This window comes from Eptatretus burgeri, chromosome 11 (genome assembly GCF_056783735.1).
Source record: "Eptatretus burgeri isolate ZD-2024b chromosome 11, Ebu_testis_v1, whole genome shotgun sequence".
NCBI classification, from domain to species: domain Eukaryota; kingdom Metazoa; phylum Chordata; class Myxini; order Myxiniformes; family Myxinidae; genus Eptatretus; species Eptatretus burgeri.
In genome coordinates, this window is record NC_140971.1 from 78,237,053 (window position 1) to 78,253,605 (window position 16,553).

Sequence of the window (16,553 nt, forward strand, 5' to 3'; positions counted from 1 at the left end):
GGGGTAAGGGAGCAAGGACAAATGAAGAGATAGGGGAAAGGGATGGATGGATGGATGAAGGGAAAGTATGGATGGAATGAAAGTGGATTCACAGTAAGTTCCACAGTTGTTCATGAACACACGATATTCCAATCTCCCAGAGTGAACATGAGGTGGAAGGAATGAATGATGAATGAATAAGTTCCCACCTTCTGTTCCTTCATCTTCCATTGCATTCCCAGCATCTGCAATGAGCTTGGGTTTTGGAAACAACTCTCCCCTAATAACCTCTAAAGTACTCCATCAGGGAGTGCATCTCTGAGCATCTCTGGGCTTTTGAAACTTTTGTCAGATTTGTTAGATAACTGCACAAATATTTTGTCAGATAACTGTACAAATATGAAAAATAACGAATTTATTATACATCTGACAAGTGGCAGCTCTGTCTGACTCCCAAGGCTTCATCTGCCCGCAAGCACTTTTGAAATGTTGTATTTCTATCCTTAAATGCGTGTTATGCAATAAAAAACGCATACACAGAAACACAAATGGCTGATGGGAGGCCAATCGCCAGTACCTTATGGTCGGGCAAATAAGCCATACAGGGAGGGCCCTGAGACATCTTACAGATCTGATCAGAAGGATTCTCAACAACTGGCTGATTGGCCGTTCATGTTACTGGATTATGTCTCCGGAAAGTCGTATTCCTTCTGCGGTCTGCGGAAACCATGCATGACTCTGGGACTTCGTGAGCAGGAATGTTCTCTCTGACCTTCAGGGGAAGCTGTGCCATGTCTCGGGACTTCTTAGCGCAGTTCATTGTAGGCGTTTCAGATGTTTGTTTGTTGGCTGGCTGTTCCTGTCACCTAAGAGCTATTATTAGTTAACTATGCTGAAATTACCCTTAGGTTGATTCTTTAGTTTGTTCAAAAGTGTTTAAAACTGACGATAGAGGGAATCAACCAATGCAATGGCTGGCTTATTATGAGTGGCTTTGCGTTGGGGGAAGGGGTTTCCCAAAAACGCATGTACAGCACTTTGCACAAAGGCCTTTTCAAAATGACGTTTATGATATCATTTTAAAATGGTCGTATTGGGTTGTGTTACGAATGGTTGTAAGGTATGGTGGTGGAGGGAGTATGGTGGTGTGGCCGCTGTGTGATCTGAATCTCTGCTGGAGGTTTGCACTCCAATTGAGTGGAGTGGCCATTCAGGTTTACACCATGTTTTGTTGCATGTTGATGTATATTCATTTTCCTTTGTTTCAGATCGTTCATCACCATGTGTTTTGAAGTCACAATAATAATAATAAAAATGTTCCCCATGAAATCGTAAAAGTGCCCCTATCGCTATCGCGTGAAATGTGAAAAAAGGAAATGGACTCGGATTACCAAGAAACTCATGCCAAAAAGGCACACAATGGCTTGGTGTACATTCGGGCAACGTAGCCATCATTCGGGCAAATCTGGAGCCTCCTCCTAAATTTTTTGCTCATATGCCAATGCTTGTGCAGAGGGACAGTGCAGAATGATGGTGTGGGTACTTTTGCCATGTATCGCCATGGCTTGCAACCAAACAACCAAACGGCTTGCAGAATGCTCGCCAAGTGGCTAAAGTATTCAAGCAAGCACTCGAACAAAACGATTGATAAGGAACGGCTGGCTTGGCAAGCGATAGCAAGCCAATTGGTAATGGAACACATTCGCGAAAACCAAAACATCGCTGGTTTTTAATTTTCACTCCATATTTTGAGTTATTTAGTCCACGTGATGCGATCCTCAAAACCGAAATCATATTTTGATTATATACTTTAATTAGTCCATAACAGTTCATCGTGAAAAATTGCCAAGTCTTTTTTAGGAGGCCAAAAAAAAAAGGCGAATTGAGACCCCTGATAGGGAGAGCGGGCTGAGAAAGGGACACACCAAGGATAAAGCCTTAATAAAGGATATAATTAAATAAAGACGTTAATTATCTTCAAAAGGGGTGTTTAAATTAACCCAAACACCCAATTTTCATTCATACACTCCCTTGGAGTGCCTCTCTCACCCCTCTTCCATGCAAAGTTTCAGGCCACTAGGTTTCATGGTTTTGTAACATTAGAGTATGCATGCACACACACACACACACACACACACACACACACACACACACACACACACACACACACACAAACACACACACACACACACACACACACACACACTGACATTTATTAGTATAGATATTTGTTTGATTAATTATGTTTTTTGGAAAGCTGATTCATGATTTATCCAGAAAGCCTAAGAGCAGATAAGAGTAGTAATGAGGATAGTGTAGTGGCATATCTGGATGTGTTAGAGTTGGAAATAATTGTTTTAGTACAAATGTGTATCAAAAAGTTGACCATTTTAATTTTCCTGTTGTCTTGTATACTTTTCCGTCTGATAATGTACTGGTTAAGATTGGCGACAATGTGTTTTTTCACCACAGATTTTGACACTTATTTAGTCCAGATGATATCCAATCCTCAAAATCGAAATAATATTTTGATGAAGTACTTTCATTAGTCCATGAGAGTAGAACATGGAAAATCCTATCATATAATGCATGAAATCGCTCCAAGCTCCTAATTTGAAAACTTCGAGGACATACAAAAGTGATGTCCACAACGATTCGTATCTATGATGAACAGACATTTGATATGAGTGAGGAAAGTGAAGAAAGAAAAAACTTTATTGTTAAGAAATCGTTGCAGTCTGTTCCAAGTTGAGCAGGCCAAAAAACTTGGCGGCTTGAGACCCCAGTGAGGTTACCCAGGAAACGCCTTCAAATCCAGAGAGCGAAGTAGCCGAGGATCACCTGATGAAGGATATAATAAAATAATGCCATGAATTCACTGGTCTGCGTCATTTCAGAGGTCTAGGTTTTCTCAACGGTCCTCATATGCTTTTTGCATGCTGAATTCAGAAATGTGTCTCATTTCGCTCAATCAGGTTAAGTTTTCATGCTATCTCAATTTTAAGTAAAAAAATTAATCACAATTTTTGTTTTTTTAATTAGCATTTTTTTGATTCAAAATCAGACTTACATTGAGAGAAAATGTACAAACTATATATAAAATGATGCACAAGTACCGTTAATGTGAAATTCAACATTAAAAAGATGAAGGAAAACAGCGACTGTTGGAGCGACTGAAGTTGGGTGTTGCCAGAAACAACGATTTATCTATATTTTTCTGAAATTGAAATGAAAGTAATTGAGAAGGCACTTTCTTCCACATTAAGTGTACTTGTGTGTCATTATATGTATAGTTTGTAGATTTTCTGTCAATGTAAGTCTGATTTTGAATTTAAAAAATGCTAATTAAAAAAACAAAAATTTTGATTATTTTTTTTCCCCTTAAAATTGAGATAGCTTTACTTAGATGATAGTCAGGATGACAACAGCTTGATGACAAAAAACTTCACCTGATTGAGCGAAATTAGATACATTTCTGAATTCAGCATGCAAAAAACATGTAAGAACCGTTGAGAAAACCTAGACCTCTGAAAAAAATATTTCAAATGCAGCCCAGTGTTATCTTCAAAAGGGGTGTTTTAATTTACCCGAACACCCAATTTTCATTCCTGCACTTCCTTGGAGTTTTCTTCCTGTGCATGCAAAGTTTCAGGCAGCTGGGTTTTATGGTTTTGGAGTAATATGGAGGAGACACACTGACACACTGACACACTGACACACACACACACACACACACACACACACACACACACACACACACACACACACACACACACACACACACACACAGACACATACACACACACACTGACACACACACACACACACAGACACATACACACACACACACATACAGACACATACACACACACACACACACACACACACACACACACACACACACACACACACACACACACACACTGCCTTTCATTAGTATAGATGACAACAGCAACTCATTTAGAGTCATTATCCTCAGTTAAAACAAGCCTATGCCTCTGTAGCAAAATGGGGTGAGGTGTTTTGAATTATGTTGAAGTGAGGTGTTCTTTTTATGTGGTGGTGTGTGTCTCAATGCAGCGACTTGAGGTGGGCATAACAAACTGATCCATATATGTATCTATATATATATATATATATATATATATATATATATATGTATCTATATATATGTATATATATATGTATATATATATATATATATATATATATATATATATATATATATATATATATATATATATATATATATATATATGCCCTGTAGTACATCACTAATGAAAGCTGAGCTATCTGGGTGATCCACAATCTGATTACACAATTCTCCAACATGTCGATGCCATTCTTTCCCATGCTGCTTCTCGGGCACTCACTGCCAACCATCAGAGCAGCAAGGGCCTGTCCACGAGAGGATCTTCCCCCGGTGGGGGGCCAATTTCATAACCGCTATTATTCACCACAGTGGTTGGAGTAACACAGTGATAAATGAACAGCAAATAAATATTATATGTATATGTGGGAAAAATTCGATTTGTGTGGGCATGTAATTTTTCCCACAGAACATATAATCTTTATGTGGTTTATGTTGTGTTTTAACCAAGCCCATGCCCCCTTCACAGGGTGTGGGGGGATCGCGGGGGGGGGAGGGGGAAGAGAAAAAATACAAAAACTTAAAATAAAGATTTAATTATTTTTTTTTGCATCTTGTGTTGATAGATTAGTATATGGTGTTCGTTCAGGCATGATGGGCTGAATGGCCTCCACCTGTGTCTGCTTTCCTTGTATTCCTTTCTATTTATTTCCTGTTCATTTATCATTGTGGTACTATGCCCCCTGTGGTGAATAATACCCCCTTCTCCCAAACATGATTAATAGTAAATATCATCATTTTATACTTTCCCTGAACATTGACAAGTCCCAATTATGACCTTCCCATCAGTGATAAGCACCCAAATCAGACATGGTCTCTGGGATGTCTGCCTGAATGTTGGTAATGAAGGCATCGTCATCGTGAGCAATGTGATTCTGCACCGGCTGACTTTTATTTGCTGATATTTTTGTTTATGGCCATTTTCCGATAGTTTTGTGATTTTTTTGTTTTTCGTGTGACATTGCCTTTCAGCTCCAGCAGTATGTGAAATTTCAGCTTTTTAGCCAAGCTAGAAAGTACTAAACATTTACATCAGTGGGTGAGTGGTTTGAAAGAACTTCTTGTATTCGATTAAGTAAATCAATAATTAGTGATTGGAATGAGCTCTTTATTTTAAAGGCTTCCAGCTCTTGTAATTTTGATGTAAACACAGTAGAGGTTATAAAACAAGAGGCACGTGTTAGTTGCCTCGCAACCAGTTTGAGTGCAGCTACATTGTCTTGGGTCACATGACCCACAGTGAGCAGACCAAGGCTGCATCAGCCAACTTTTATTTTTGGATATTTTCGTTTACATAAATTTTCCGAATTTTTGTGATTTTTTCCTGGAATATTGGCTTTGAGTTGTATCCGTTTGTTAAATTTAAGCTTTCTGCCCCACCTAGAAAGTGCTAAACATTTATATTTGTGAGTGAGTCAAACAGTCAACGTGCCAATGAGTGGTTAGAATGAGCTTTATTTATTACATCCTAGCAAATACAACTCGTTGCTTCACTGACGAGAATATAAAGACTGGGGGAGGGGGGAGCGAGGAAAGGTGGGGGAACAAAGAAGGGGTGAGGAAAGGAGAGCTAAGAAGTGGGGGAGAGTGAGGAAGTGGGGAGGAGGGTAGAGTGAGGCCTCACCATACATCGCTACACACTCCGGAAGGGGAGAGGGAGCGAGAAAGAGAGGGGAGAGACGGGGGTAGTGGGGAGTGGAAGGGGGGTGTTCTGGACATGCGTTTGATGGGGAGACTTGAGGGAAAGCGGGAGGGGAGGGGGGGGGGAAGAAATGGTCCCCTTATGCCGGCATCAGCACAGGATTGAATGAAATTGGGTATGTTAAAACAGCACATTCAAACAGGTCACATTAAACAATGCCCGGTCACTGCCCAGAGACGTCTGTGGGAGTGGAGGGACTTTGGGAGGATTTAAGCATGAGGGGAAGGGAAAGAAGGTCGTTTTCCTTCAGCCATTGAAAAAGCCGCTCTAATGCTTGCTCATGCCTTTATTCAACTTGCATAGTTAAGCTCCAGAATCTCTGAACCGAAACGCATTGTGGAATTGATCCGAGCAGCAATTCCGACAGCGAGAAAAAAACACAACCTTTCATTTGTCCAATTCGCACATTCTTTGACACCCCTTCCTCTCTTCAACCTCCAGAGAGTTGTATGGTGGTTGAGGGGATTTTGGAGGAGGATGGCATGAGGGGAGGGGAAGCGAAGGTGGCATGAGGGGAGGGAAGGGAAGACAGTGAGAGGGGAGGGAAGAGAAGGCAGTGAGAGGGGAGAGAAGGGAAGGCAGTGAGAGGAGAAAGAAGGGAAGGCAGTGTGAGGGGAGGGAAGGGAAGGCAGTGAGAGGGGAGGGTAAGGAAGGCACTGAGAGGGGAGGGAAAGGAAGGCAGTGAGAGGAGAGAGAAGGGAAGGCAGTGTGAGATGAGGGAAGGCAGTGAGAGGGGAGGGATGGCAGTGTGAGGGGAGGGAAGGGAAGGGAAGGCAGTGAGAGGGGAGGGAAGGAAAGGCATCATGAGGGGAAGAAAAGGCAGTGTGATGAGTGGCAGGCGGCATGAGTGGATGGGAAGGCAGCATGAGGGGATGCGAGGCAGTGAGGGGATGGGAAGGCAGCACAAGGGAAGGGTAAGCGCTTACCGTAGCATTACCGGAGTGATAAAATATGCCCAAACAGCAACGTTTTTTTATCACCACCGCGTTCTTTATAAAACCGGGTGGGAGCATTTATAAATTTAAAACCCACGGTATCTACCTGGCAAAGTTCTGCCTGCATGCATAATCCCCCCTCCCCCCCCCCCCAACATCAACACGCATTTCTCCAAACATTTTGCAGTCCATGCAAAACGTGCACTCACACTGGTGATATACTTATCCTTTCACTCGCACACATGCACAGATTTCCCCACACCCTCACTGAACAGAGGTATGTCCTGCATGGCTTCGCTGCTGCAGAACATCTCCCCACGTGCAGAAGCACATGGTTCATGAGACGACCACATAACCTCCTCCACAGCACCACACAACAAGGGTCCGGTTGTGAGTTGGAGTTCAGGTAGCATGCCTGTGAAATCTGTGCTCACATAACCAAACATGCAGGCATACACACACCCCATGAAGAGTCATTTGTACCCATTTGCACCATGTCTGTCCACATGCCTCTTCCATTTCAGCAACAGGTAAGGTCAGGTAAGGCATGAGAGCATACGCCAGAGCAGCGCGTTGCTATGTCCACTCCACGGGCCTTCGTCTGGCCATCCCCCAAGCAGATGACTGGCCTATCCCAATCTCCTTGAGATGGTGATCAACCTGCTGCAACCACGAGGCATGTGGTCAGCCCATTGGCCTCCTCTACTCACGAGGCTCCCTCACTGAGAGAATCTGGTGAGCAGGATCAGCATCAAGAAAATGAGCCACATGTCCATACAGCCGCAGCTGACGCTCACTGACTATGCAGGTAACAAATCTCATTTGAGTCTCTCTCAGCAACCGCTCATCAGACACAAAGTCTGACCAGCGAGAGCCAAAGATTCTCCGAAGAGACCTGGTACCAAAGGAATTAAGTCTCTTTCTCAGATCCCTGGTCAGAGCCCAAGTCTCACATCCATAGAGCAAGACTGGAAGCACCAAAGACCTGAAGACTCAGACTTTCATACTCCCCCACAGGTACTGGAAGCACTTCTCCCCATGATCCAGTGAATCCATGACTTCCCAGGTCCGAACCAGATGTCTATTGATCTCTGGCTCACAGCCAGCAGAGACATAATTATCACTGCCATGGTAAGTGATCTGTCCATGACCTCAACATCCTCACCACAAACAGGTACAGACAAGATGGCAGCATCCAAGATGTCATTGAAAGCCTGGATCTTAGTTTTGACCCGGGAAACCCGTAATCCCAGTGGCTCCGACTCCTTATTCAGCACCTCGACGGCCCCCAAAAAGATATATAGAATCTCCGCAAAGATGACTGCATCATCTGCGAAATTAAGATCAGAGATCTTGACATTCCCAAACGATGCACTGCAGCTTGATCTCTCCGACATCCTCCCCAGAATCCACTCCATACAAGTGCTGAAAAGTGTGGGGGCCAGTACACACCCCCTGATGAACTCCAGTAACAACTGGAAATAAGTCAGAGATGGTACCACCACATCTCACAGCACTCTCAGTACCAGAGTGGAGTTCAGACATCAGATCGATCAGTTTTGGTGGCACCCCACGAAGACCAAGAATCCTCCAGAGGGCATCCCGATTCACCGAATCAAATTATTTACAGAGATCAATAAAGGCTGCAATAGTCTGGTGGCTTATTGGCATATTTGGAGTCAATCGTTACAAAGCGGATACAAGCACCAAACTTGGTATGGATGTTTGATATATCAAACCATTCAAAATTAGGCTTGGAGCCCAGATGAAATATTCACAGGTATTGCGTAATACATCACAATTTACCGTCTATCAAAATCTACCCCAAGTTTAACAGTCAAACCATTTCTTGTGAAAAGCTGCAAAGTTTTTCTTCATTCAATATGTCAGAATATGTACTTGATCTACATATATATATATATATATATATATATATATATATATATATATATATATATATATATATATATATATATATATATAGCTTGGTACAAGAAGGGCCTATGTGCATTTTTTCCATTTTTGGGTTTATTCCCGAAAAGTACTTAGTTTTAGTTATATTTTATGGTGCTAGAATGACGAAGGTGTATTGCACAGCAGTAAGCTATTCATGAGGCCAATGTGTTTTATTCTGCCATAAATTATATATATGTATATATATATATATATATATATATATATATATATGTATATATATATATATATATATATATATATATCACTCAAACTAAGTACTTTTAGGGAATTTACCCCAAAATGGAAAAAAATGCACATAGGCCCTTCTTGTACCAAGTCCCAGATATATAAGCCTGAGAGCTGAGAGCAGAGAAGCGGTTAGGCACAAAATATACGAACACAATATCAGTGTGAGATAGTCACAGAATTCACATACCAAAAATGTGCAAATCAATTTGTTGATTTCTGACAATTACATTTGCACAAAGGAAAGCAGTCAAGGTGAGCCTGTCCACATTTACAGCGAGTACAGTCTGTTTTACAAGAACGTCTAATTAATTCCCGACAGGCAACTGACACTTCAGGAACTGTTAGCCATCGAGGAGTCCAAGCTTGTGATTCTTGAATCCATCCAAATTCACTTGGAGAAGGTGTAACATCACTTGGGGGCACCAGGACATTGGATGTCAACATTGATACTGCTGGCACTATAGCATAGTCGTCTGGAAGATAATGCTTCTTTGACGCATCAACAAAGCCAGGGGATGACCTTGTAATACCCAAGTTCTCATTGGAAGGGAACTGGAACAGACTGATTCCTGTACCGTGAAAAGAACTTGATGCTGTAGTGGATGAGAGATTATGATCTATATTGTCGAGAGCTCCAACAGTAAACAATCCCTTCCGAAGACAAGATGGAGCAACTACACCTTCCGCTTTATACTGTTGGCTCACTGAAGAAGCGATACAGTCTTCCAGTTCTATAACTCTATCATATGATATACTGATACCAAACTGATACAGTTGTTGTATAAGTTTCTTACATCTTGTAAGAGTATGGATATTTAGACCAATGTAAATTGGAAGTGGAGGTGCTCGTTTGAGGCTATGTATTGTCATAACATCTGACTGTGTTGACCTTTTCTTAGTGTTGTACACAATAACTTTTCCTACGCTAATACAGGCTTGTGAGTCTTGCTTATCTTGATTCTTCAGGTTAGTACCATTGAACACCTGAGAAATGAATGATTTCAGGCTCGAAGGTATCAAGTCTTCTTGACACTTGGGATGGAAACTTCCTTCAAAGTGGAATGGCTGTTGGTTGAAAATGTCATCTCGGATTATTTTTGCTGCCTTTGCTGGCACAAAAGCATCATCTGAGAAATCTCTCTTCTTCAGGGCTTCTCGTAGCATATTCACCATTCCATTTTTGAAGATAAGTATGGTGTTTCTTCCATCTTGTTGCTCTTGAGCTTCAATGAAATGTTTCAGCAGCTGATCTTTTAGTCTGGTTTTATTCACAGTCTTAACAATGCTGGAGTCCTTCAATCTTTCTAGGTACAAAGTATGAAGTTTGGATAGCTTGAAGAGAAGGGTTCCATGGTTAACTGCTTTTTCTATGTAACTAGTCACTTCCACAAATACACGACTCTCGTGGACCTTCTCATTCAAATCCTCTGGCTCTCTATTCTGTTTTCACAGTTGAGACCGATATCTATTTCTCAAATTGACGAGGCAGTTGAGTTGATATTTTGCTTCAATGGCTATGACATCACTACCGGTTATTCTTGAGACAAGTACACTATCTTTAAGTTCTGTCGCCATTCGTTTGATATTGTTGTTTGCTTCAAAAGTTAATACCTGACGTAAGTCACCAGCTTCACAACCTTTCTCATAGAAGATCCATACTAATTGTACATCAACTGCTTGCCGCTTTCTCAGATGTTGTTCATCAGGTTCTGGGTTAGCCTCCCTCTTCTTTCTGGCTTTGGATAATTTTGTATTATTGTATTTAAGGTTGCAGAATTTGCGCCAAGAAGCAGAATGAGTAGCGAAACCATCAGCAGTTTCTTCCTCTCCAAAGAAAAGTTCTGCTGGTAGCATGCCAATCTCTTTGAACTGCTTGACATTGTCGAGAAATGTCTGATGAGGTCTCACTGCCGTGTCACTGCTTGCACCAGGGCTTTGTAATGGGCACCTAAGAGGTTCTTCAGTAATCTTCTGGCAAATAATGCAGCGGTTCCATTCTACCTCCATTTTCTGATAGCTTGCAAAAAAAAAAAAAAAATTAGAAAACAGTTTCACTTTCAATTTCTCACAACCACGTGGAACCCCTGTTCTACAATTTACTTCTCATAGTTATTCTAAATATTGACTTCTTATTACTCATTAAGACCTATACAACATGAATAACAACCTCGTTGTAATAAAATACAAATTAACAATAAAAGTAGCATCAGAGATGGAGATAATGAGTACTACCAATATCAAAATATTGAATGTGTACTCAGCAATGAAAGGGTTAATATTTTGGATGGGGTCCTACTCAAAATTTGATAGCCATTACCCAAAGGGTATGCACAGAAAATTTGGTGCTTGTATCCAGTCTGTAACAATTATGTCACTAAGCCACTTGACTACAAGCAGCCCCTGCCGAAACTCTCGTCTACGTTCGGTGAGGACCCGAAGATCAAGGATACGGTCAATCATTGACCTCTTTGGTGTAAAGCCTGACTGCTCTGGATGCTGGTGCTCAAGCAGATGGTGAAGAAGCGTCACCACTCGATAGTTGTTGCAGTTTTGGCAATCACCCTTCCCTTTGCAGAGAGGGACAACAAGGCCCCTCGTCCAGTCAGTTGGGATGATGCCTGTGTTCCAGGCAGAGCACAGAACTGCATGCTATGACAGGAGTGCAGCATTTCCATGAGCCTTGATCAGTCCAGTATGGATGGCACAGATCCCAGGAGTTTCACTCCATTTCAACCAGTTCATTGCTGCCTGTATGTCCACAAACAAAGGTGGATCACAATTGATTGGAGGGTCAGCAATAGGGATTGTAACACCCCTGATGTCCAACTCGACAGCTGGTGGATCAGCCTGGTACAGCTGATCGAAGTAACTGGCCCAGTGGGCCTTCACTTTGGACTCCTCTGACAAGAGCCTACCACCCTCCCCTCGAACTGCAGTACACCGAGGGATGGGCTTGTAGGAACACAATGTGCGAATTCCCCTGTAAGCAGGACAAGAATCACTTGACCACAGGTGATGCTCTACCCCCTCACAGATTCCTCATACATCGGCCTCCTTGTCCACCCTGAGCGCACGTACAGTTTTATGTCTCAGCTCCCTGAACAGCTCAGCTTTGTCATTCAGCCTGGCCCGACGACTCTGGTCAATGTTATCCAGTATCCCTTCAGGGACAAAATTCTTCTTCATCCCAGAGTCAGTTCCAAGACATCTACTGGCAACATCAAGGACAGTGGTCTTGAAGGCACTCCACAACTCTTCAGGATCTCCCAAAGCACCCAGACCCCCCAAATCTCCACTCAGCCTGTTCGCAAACTCCTCAGCTACCCTCTAAACCTTGAGTTTGCCAACATCCAGCCTCGGCTGGGATGGTACTATTCTCCTGGATTTAAGCTGCAACTTAAGAGTTGCTACAAGCCGGTGGACAGTCCTGAGGAACTGAGCACTCAAGTAGACCCTCCAGTTCTGAATCATCCTCCAGCAACCATCAGCGAGCATCGTCAATCTACTTTACCACACCACCGGCTTTGGAATACCAAGTGCAGCGATGAGGTTGTGAGCACTGAAACCATGAACCGGCCAACCTAAGTCCATGATTTCTTGCAAAGTCAAGGAACTTAGTGCTTTTCTGGTTCACAGTTCCCATGGGGACCAACACACGTCTCATAACCATTCCTATATGTTCCAGTCAATGCATTGAAATCCCTCAAGACGAGAAGAGTATCTCGCCTGGGGCACTGATCAACCACAGACTCGAGCGTAGCGTAGAATGTGTCCTTTACCGTGAGATCACTCGCCTCAGTCAGAGTATATAGAGAGATCAGGGAAATGACACCCAAGGAGTGACAAATCCTTAGTGTCATAATACGCTTGTTGACCGGTGTTACCTCAGTTTATTGGACATAGCTACAGCAACTCCTTGGGCATGGTAACCATCAGATCGACCAGACCAATAGTCGGTGTAACCACCTGCAATGATCTCACTCCAATCCGGTCTCCGAACCTCAGTGAGTGCTGCAATACCGATGTCCAAACGCTTGAGCTCAGATGACAACAGAGACAGTTATTCATCCTCTCTCAAGGATAGGACAATCCAAGCACCCACCCGAAGGGACTGCCGCAGGTTAACCCAAGGAGTTTGCTGTCTGGTGGACGACACCTCAACACCACCCCAACACACTCTCCCAAAATCTGACCCAGGAATGTTGCCCTGTGGTTTCCCTTCTATCATCAAAGATTGGGGGTTCCGAAGGCTTTGCCACAATCCCGTCACCCGGTGAGTTGTACTGCGAAGGGTAGCTGCAAAGGAGGTATTCCCACAAAGTTGGTTTTCAGTTTTTTTTAATGCTTTTGGAATGTTTTGCGGAATGAAGGGTTTTACAGTGGCCGGAGCGCAAATCCTGCCACCAACCTCCTAATAAAAAGTAACCCAACTGCTGGAGACGTCCGCGGACACAGTTGGGCACTAGATATGGATGGCCATTGGCTCACAAGGAGCTCCTCTGCCCTTTGACGATTAATATATTGCAGCAACTATTAGTACACTTATAATTATATTTTGTCATGAAAGCAGATCACACAAAACAGTAAAAAGAAAATTGCATGCGTAATTGCCAAAAAAAGGACCCCTGTGTCCTGTGAACTATATCATAATGATTTGCAAAAACAGGTTATAGAGCACAAAACAAAAAGCACAAACAAAAAACAAAAAGTTATAGAGCACAAACAAAAACAGGTGCTGCGCCCAATGAAGTTGCACCTTCTGCACATTCCTTAATCTTTTCTTCACTAAATATAATTGTCCAAACAGTCAAAAAAGTTAAGTTTAATGCTTTGCTTACATAACAATATTTGGTTATAAAAATCGCTTATTTGTTGAAATTTTCAGATTTCACTCCAGATTTCAACCCTTAATTAGTCCACGAGATCCGATTCTCATATCAGATATAATATTTAGATTATATACTTTAATTAGTAGATCATGTTTCCAAAGCAAGGCATGTTTGAATAGGCTGAAGAAAATGGCGAATTCATACCCCAGAAAGCTGAGAGAGGGCTGAGCAAGGATGACGCCACCTTGATAAAGGAAATAATTAAATAAGGCCGTTATTTATCTTTAAAAGGAGTGTTTAAATTAACCCAAACACCCAATTTTCACTCTTGGACTTCCTTGGAGTTCTCCCTTGGTGTGCATGCAAAGTTTCAGGCTGCGAGGTTTCATGGTTTTGGAGTTATGGAGGAGACACACTGACGAACACACACACACACACACACACACACATTGACATTTATTCGTTGAGATATTAATCTGCCACCTGTTATGAGGTTATTCTCAGTGACCGCTACATCTATAAACTTCAAACTTCACAGGGTTGGGCCACTTTACATGCTTTGTCGATTATTGCTTTGTACATTGCATTGACAGGATAAAATGAACACCTCTGATTGTAAACAAACGTTATCATAACAATCTGTGAAAAGTGCACAATCCAATGGACTCCATATAGTAGTATCTGGTATCATGTCCTTTGGCATCACAGAGTGGGTACTCGGACCTATGAAAGTATTGAATCGATGATATTCTTGCTGTTGGTCTGATCCAGATTTTGCCAAATGTGGGAGAGATTTTGTTGTAGCTCTTGCGTATCAACTTCCAGAGGTCGGCTCTTCCACAGCTCTCGATCCATGTTTCTTCTCATTTTGAAATGAAATGACGTCAGGACACTATATTTCCCAAGGAAGAAGTTACAGTCCATTTAAACTCATCCAGGCAGAGGTGATTCTGGATATCTGGCACGTTGCAACACCTCCCTGCAGGAAATGTGTTCCACACTGTAAAATCCTGTTATATAAGAAATACTCTTATATCTGTACCAAATTAACACTAATTGGTGGTTGGCAGTGTTTTTCTACTATATATATATATATATATATATATATATATATATATATATATATATATATATATATATATATGAAAACTTTGTAACAATAGAGTAACCCAATATGATATCCATGCACATATACTTGAATTTTCTATTTTAATATTTTGTAACAGCAGGATAAGGAAAGTCTATGTTAGACCTTTGACCAAACATGACAATGAAATACAACCCTTTTCTTAAGTTTGAAGCCGGAAGCAGTTGCCATAATTGAACAGAACAGCTGCGATAAGTTCTCCCTCCCACAATAGCCTAAAATATCAAGTATTGAACTTGGCTTGAGGTGGTCAAACACCACAAACCGTTATGAATCGAGTCACGTTTTTATGAGATAAACTCAACAGAGAGCTATATATGAATGCTTTGTTATGACGTTTCTTCCGGCCTGTGGTTGGTGTAACTGACCACATCTCTAGGAGGAAAACCAGTGACTGGATGGCAAGCAACGATGACCCATTGACATTGGTGCTGTCAAAATTTCAGATGTGTGAATGATAGTCGCCTTCCGGTTGCATTCAAATCGTCAGTAATATGCTATATTTAATACCTTTACCATTACAATCATGATTATTCATTATTTGTATCTCTGCCTGTGGAAACTTTATGTATATACTGTATGTTTGTGTGTATTTGCATGTTGGGTTGTCGCTAGACTACCCTTATTCTCAGTTTTTCCGTCTGTCTGTATGTTTGTTTGTATGTAATGGACAGCTCTGGAGGCCAGAGGAGACAACCGATTTTGATGGAACTTGACAGGTAGGTTCATACCAGGATCTAGTTGTATGCTTTTGAGCACCGTTGCTATGGACGCCACCGTTGCCTAGCAACGGGACTTTGAAATTTTTGAAAAATCCCCAAAAAAAAAAAAACGAAAATCAAAAATCGGCTTCTGCGCTTTTATGCGCACTATGATCAATCTTTGTCAAAAATTTTCAGCCCGATCTGTCAAAAACTGTTTGACGAGTATGCAATTATATAGCGACCACCCATGTCGCCTACCGGCTTGTCTGTATATGTGTTTGTATGTATGTGTATATACTGCATACGTATGTGTGGAAATGGTATGTAATACTGTATATGTTACATCTATGCAAATAAATATCAGAGTGTGTGAGTGTGTGTGTGTGTGTGTGTGTGTGTGTGTGTGTGTGTGTGTGTGTGTGTGTGTGTGTGTGTGTGTGTGTGTGTGTGTGTGTGTGTGTGTGTGTGTGAGTATGTCAGTGTATCTCCTCCATAACTCCAAAACCATAAAACCGAGCAGCCTGAAACTTTGCATGTATACTAAGAAAACTCCAAGGAAGTGCAAGAGTGAAACTTGGATGTTTGGGTTAATTAAAACACCCCTTTTGAAGATAATTATTTAATTAAATCCTTCATCAGGCGACCCTCGTCCACCTCGCTCTCTGGGGTCTGGAGTCGTTTCCTTGGTAACCTCGCTGGGGTCTGAAGCCGCCATGTTTTTTGGCCTGCTCAACCATGCCTTGACTTGGAACAGGCCGCAACGATTTCTGAACAATAGTTTTTTTTTCCACTTTCCTCGCTCATAGTATCGAATGCCTGTACATCATAGCTCAGAATCGTGTGCATCAGTTTTGTAAGTGCTATAGTTTTCAAATTAGGAGCTCGGAGCGATTCAATGCATT

The 16,553-nt window shown here is 41.9% G+C and overlaps 1 protein-coding gene and 1 pseudogene across 2 annotated transcripts in view; one reads left to right on the top strand and one right to left on the bottom strand.

The window, feature by feature from the left end:
• LOC147017440 (transcription factor HIVEP2-like) overlaps nucleotides 1–16,553 on the top strand; it is a 97,392-nt gene that overhangs the window by 43,801 nt on the left and 37,038 nt on the right. The window lies entirely within an intron of this gene.
• On the bottom strand, nucleotides 9,034–12,059 carry LOC147017441 (uncharacterized; annotated as a pseudogene).